Here is a 6,000-nt window from a genome sequence, read left to right as displayed (position 1 = left end):
TACACACTCATCCCCATTATCTGACCTTAGGTATTTTAGCCTTTTCCCAGACTGGTTCTCTGCCAATACAAGCCAACCCTGAAATGTGTCTAAGACATTGGATTTTCTCTTTTTGGGATAAGCCCAAACCTTATGTGAGTAATCATCTATGAAAGTAACAAAGTACTTTGCCCCACCGAGTGACTAATAGGGCATGGACCCACATACATCTGAGTGCACAAGAGCCAAGGGCTCACGCATGCGTTTCTTACCAGACTTTTTATGCGTATTTCTAGTCTTCCTGCCATACAAACAATGATCATAAGAATCAAAATGTGAAGAGTCAAAAGGCAGAAGATACTGCAAAGCACGGAGCATTTTCATTCCTTTAAGGGACAAATATCCCAAACGAGCATGCCAAAGGGATACATGGGGGATAGAACCCATAGACAAAACATGATCCAAGGTAGCTCCAGATACAAGTAAGGGATAGAGGCTGCCAGACTTGGCACCTCTTGCAAGCACAAGCCTACCATCAGAGTCTCCAAAAGACACAAAATACCCTGCATCATCAAGCTGTCCAGTTGACATAAGGCTACGAGTCAACGCAGGTATATGGTGTACATCATGCAAAACAAAGGAACTGCTTGAAGGAAACTAAAGCTTAACATCTCTAATGCCCACAATGTCAAGAGACCTATCATTACCAAGACACGCAGAACCAGAGATGGTATGATAGGTATGAAACCAATCTCTACAGGGTGTCACATGAAATGACACACTCGAATCCAAGAGCCAGCACTGCACATACATAGAATGTATCTCGAAAGCATGCAAGGCATCGCATGAAGAAGCTGCAAGTATGTAATAATCATCTAAATCAGTGGCCTGCATGACATTAACCTCTTCTATCTTCACACTGGACTTTGCAGGTACAATGCTGCACTCAGAAGACTTTTCCTGCACTTTCTCTTTTCCCTTTTCCTTGCGCTTATCATCGCGCATTTTATGGCACTATGGCCTAATATGTCCTGCTTTCCCACAATAATGACAGGTAAGATAAGACTTCCATCCACGAGACTTACTACGACCACATGACTTGGACCTAGACTTCTGAGAGTCCCTATCCTTATGATCATTATCAGGCATGCCATGTCTGCCACCTCTAACGGTCAATGCATGTGAAGAGCGGGAAGCATAACTATTTCTCCTGTTGATTTTCTCAGTCAATAAAGCACTCTCAACATCTTTGATTTTTAGCCCATGAAGCTTGTTTGTGCATATGGCAATACAGAAGACATCCCATGATTCAGGCAAGGTGCCAAGCAGAAACAACGGGTGCAAGTTGTATTTGAACTCAATACCTTGTGACAACAGACTCTTCATGATAGCATGAAACTAACTGAAATGAGATGATAGGGAGGTCCCCCCTTTCATGCGAAGGTCCATTAATTGCTTCAGCCAATACATCTATGACGTAGGACTGTGCTGCGCATAGAGCTCCTGAATCTTCTCCCATAAATCCCATGCACTCTGATTCTCATCTTCAACAACATTATGATGGACCTCTTCTCAGAGTGACAAGATAATGGTAGACTTGCATAGCTCATCAACTTCCATCCAAACATCATCATCCATATCTTCAGGTTTAACACCCTTGAAATGCAAGGGTTTAATCTGCAACTTCTGTACCAAAACCTGGCATATTTGAGACTTCCAATACCCATAGTTGGTACCATCCAACTTGGCAATGTTAAAGAGAGTTGTGTCTTTCAGATGACCAGCCATACTATCCCAAATCAAAGCAAAAAAGAAAAATTGCATGTTGTTGTAATTAGCAGAAAATGTACTAAAACCACTGCTGAAATTAGCTAAAAGAGTGGATATCACTAAGAGAAGCATCTGTCCACCAAATAAGACCAATATAACATTAAATAGTAAGCATTACCCTCATAGAAGTACTCAAAATCTGTAGATTTCAGCTTGCTGTAATAAATGACAGCAGTATGTAAAATTGTCCCAAAATGAAGTAATCATTGATACATATGTCACTGCAACTGCTAGGTAGCAAGATACATCCAACAGTGAGAGTGTCAAGGGGCAAGAAGGTACCAAGAACTGTCAAACCAATAACATATCAAGCAAGAGACATCTTGTAGGTCTAGCAGTCATGCATGTAATGGGTCTCGAGGTAAGAGAAGAGACCAAGCACAAGCACAACTGATAGAGCAAGAAGCTCAATACATAACCATCCAAGATGCATACAAAATCGACAAACTTGTGACAGAGACAAGTGCCTGCCCCAATAGGCATATCAAATCAGCCCACTACAGACTAACTACAGACATAAAGCTCTCAAGAGAGCAAATGCATGTAACTGTCCCACAAGCTCAAGCTCAAGTGTAAATAAAACTCTATGTACATCCGAATATACCAAGAGGCTCCCACTAGAAGTGAAGTCAGATGCAAAGAGAGCAATCAACACTCTAATACATCGAATACATAGCATCAGACATGCCAAATCTTAGTAGGGTACATCCAGAGCATAAATCCCAAGCTATCTCAGACCCGTAAAGCCTAAGCCTAAAAGCATTCAAAGAGCATGTAGTTGACAACCAAATGTAATTCCCAGTAGGTCCAAAATACTCAAATACATTTGAAGACGAAGCTCCAAGTAATTGTCAAGCATGGGCAAACTAAGTGGCATCCATATCTGACCAAAGCATAAATGCAAGAAGCCTAAATGTCAAGCAGTGACAGTAGGCATAAACCGGTCCAAAGCATGCCAAACTGAAGCCAAATGCCAGTAAATGATGACTAAGGCAGAGCCTATTCCATGCTCAAAAGCATTCCGGAACTAAGAAGAAGCATTTGACGATCTCCAAGTACATTGGTATGATCATTCAAACCTCTAGTAAGCACCCCGTATCCAAGAATCAATGCATACACCAAGTAAATGAGCTTCATCCCACTATATTACAGCAGCATATTTACTATTAAATGAAGCTCAAACGGTGCCCAAATCTGCTCCAAATCAATCCCAAAGCATAGACATAGCATCCCATAACATCCGAGCATCACCGGGCAACAATAGGCATCAAACGGACAATGCCAAGAAGCATCAAACATTAAATGTCAAGTACTGCCCTGATTTGACAGTCCTGGTATACAGCAAGGGCTGAAGGGGGAAGCATTGGAATTGATCACTGGGAGCCAAGCACTAATGTTGAGGAGTCCAACGATGATCGGAAAGGTTGCCAAGAGTGCTAGGAAGTTGAGAAAGAGCAGGGAAATGCCAAGAGCATGTCATCCCAGTCCCCTAAAAATGCATCGCAATTTGCGCCGGCTGTTTCTAGGGGTTGGGGGTCTTCAAAAGTGCTCAAGGGCACTTGCCAATGTCAAGGGGGATCCAATGTAGCCCTCGAAGAAGCCAATGAAGGTTCAAAAGCTCGAGGAGGAGGCGGGATATCAAAACATACCTGTAAATGAAGATGCCATGGCTGCCATTGAAGCTCGGGTTGAAACTCTTCAAATCTGGGCTGAAGAGAATGCCGGGCAAGCACCAATGCCTTTGCTCTAATACCAGTTGAAAGAGAAGTGGAACCCAGGAGGAAGAAGCTTAGCGGTGAGAGCTATGGCGGATGGAGAGCAAGAGCCAAGAGAGAGAGAGACTCAAAAGTGGGAACTCCAACAACCACAATGTGTGGCTGGGCCTTCCTTTATTCAAACTGTCACTAAAAGAATAAAGAATAAGTGATTGTGACGGGCGCTTGCCACTTGTAGTGTGCAGTGGCAGATATTGTCAGTGTAGTAAAGTGTAGTAATACACGGGCAGCTAGGCGGAGGCGTCTTTACCCCCAATAGCTCTTGAGGTTAGCCCTGACATTTAGAGGTGTGGTTGACAAAAGGGGTGTCCACGCCTGGTAAACCAGTTATCGTTCATGTCTTCAAGCACTTTCATACAAAAAGAGGGCAACAATGTAGCATGCATCATTAGCCGAGCCATAGCACAACTATCTATTCCTAGGTTGAGATAAAAAAGAAGTGGATGTAGGTGGGCCTCCGGCAGAGCTGGCAGTTGCTTTAGTAGAAACCTAATGGTCCTAAGATAATCACAAGTTGTGATGAAAGCGGGGTCTAAACAAAATGAGAAATCCTCTAGGTAGCACATGATTGAAGAATGGAGGTCTCCTTCCTTGAAGGTTAGGCACTTCTCGAGATTCTCTGCATTGGCATTGTAGATTTTGGGGAAGTCATACCTACCATGGTCCTCCCTATTGTAGTGCACACCGTGCCTGTGAGGGTAGGCCATATAGATAGGATCGTTCCTCTCTTTAGGGAGTGTGCCGTAGAATGCCATCCATGCATCAAGGTTTGTGTCCCAAATCCTCCTCCGCCACTCGGGCTATGATTCAAAGTCTTGGACCATCTTGGGCATCTGGTACACCTTGTCCTGCCAGTAGTCTGGAGCTTCTTGCCTCCATCGAGTGATCACTATGCTCCTCTCTCCACGACCCATTGATTTGCCAAGTTGTTGGCCATTTGAATTATTATTGGGATTCATCTGGCAATGGTGGGCTAGGCTCCTAGGCCTATTGCTCTTCTCCCAGCTCTTTTGCTCAAAATCCAACCCTTCCTCTCGAGGTTGCTCCTATGGAGTCTCAGCTAGGGGTAGATGCAGCGGCTCATGCTCTTCAAAGCCTAGCTCCTTTAGCTTATCCATGGAGAGGCCGGCTTGCCCCAAATATTGGCATTGTTGTTTTCTTGTTAGATTGATGCCGTGGGGAGAGCTCACTCATGTAGGCCGTACTTTAAGGCTCTAATGGTCAGTTCTAGCTTCCTTTTCGTCCTCTCCACAGAATCCTCACTTTTTGCTTGTGTTACATGGAGCACTGTGCCCAAGAAGGCTTGCCATTGTGCTTTTGAACTTACTTCTATGGCTTTGGACTTGGCCTCTACCAACACCACTCTCATTCACCTATGGCCAAGTGTTTAGCAAGTTCTCGCACTCATTCAAAGTTGTGCTCTTTCCACTTTTTGGCCCTCTCTTCCAACTCCTCCTTGCCCTTCTCCATGCTTTGAGATAGCATCATCACCACCTGCTACTATTCATTCCACACATCTAGCATGTGTATTTTCTCCTTGTTCCAATGGTTCAACTACTCCTCGACTATCCTCTGGGCTTGTTGCACTACGGAGAGCTGCATGGAATTTTCCAATAGCCTCTTGGATGGATCTTCATTCCTTCATGCATGGGAATCTTGGTTTTCTTCCTACCGCTGTCTTTCAGATTCAACCAAGGCTTTTATCTCCTCCACCTCTCCTGTTTGAGATCTTCCAGCTCCTCCTACAACCTTTGGGTTGCTTGCTTGATGGCTTGTTCCCTCTCTTTCTCCAAGTGTTTGATCTCCCTTTCCAGTCTACCTTGCTCCACCAACTCTAGGGCAGTCTTCCTTTTCAAGTCTTCTATTTCCTTTTGGTACCTCCATGCCCTCTCCTTTGTTGTGGCCTCTGGATCTTCCCTCTAGCTCTTCCATAGCCTCCAAGATGTTTTTCATATTCCCTTGGAGCTCCTCACACAACTTTGCTAGTTCCTCATTGAGCTATTGTAGGCTTACGCAGCTTCGTTTCTCCTCGAACCACTTTATTTCCAACTCTCCTTCTTCTGCTTTCTTGGCTTGGAGCTGCTCTTTCAACTCTTGGATTTCTCATTGATGCTTTGTTGCTGCTTGGTAGGTTGCTTCCAACCTGAGTGCAGTAGTTAGTTGAGGCTTCTCTTTTTATCTCCAACTCGGCTATTGCTCCTCTCCTCTCCTCCTTGGCCTTCTCTAGCTGCGTTAGGAGCTCTTTCACATAGTCATCGTACATTGTGGCTACAGGTATTGTAGGGGATGCTTTAGTCGTGGGGAGACCTCTAGCTTCTGCCTCTTGGGATCTTGCCTTGATTCAGCATCAATCATGGCTAGTATTTTGGCTCCTGCAAGGAGGGGCCCTGCTTTCGAATCTAGAGCTATCTCTTGC

The sequence above is a fragment of the Lygodium microphyllum genome, chromosome 22 (genome assembly GCF_053477565.2).
Source record: "Lygodium microphyllum isolate KBCC chromosome 22, Lygodium_microphyllum_v1.1.10, whole genome shotgun sequence".
NCBI lineage: Eukaryota > Viridiplantae > Streptophyta > Polypodiopsida > Schizaeales > Lygodiaceae > Lygodium > Lygodium microphyllum.
Note: the sequence above shows the minus strand (reverse complement) of the source record.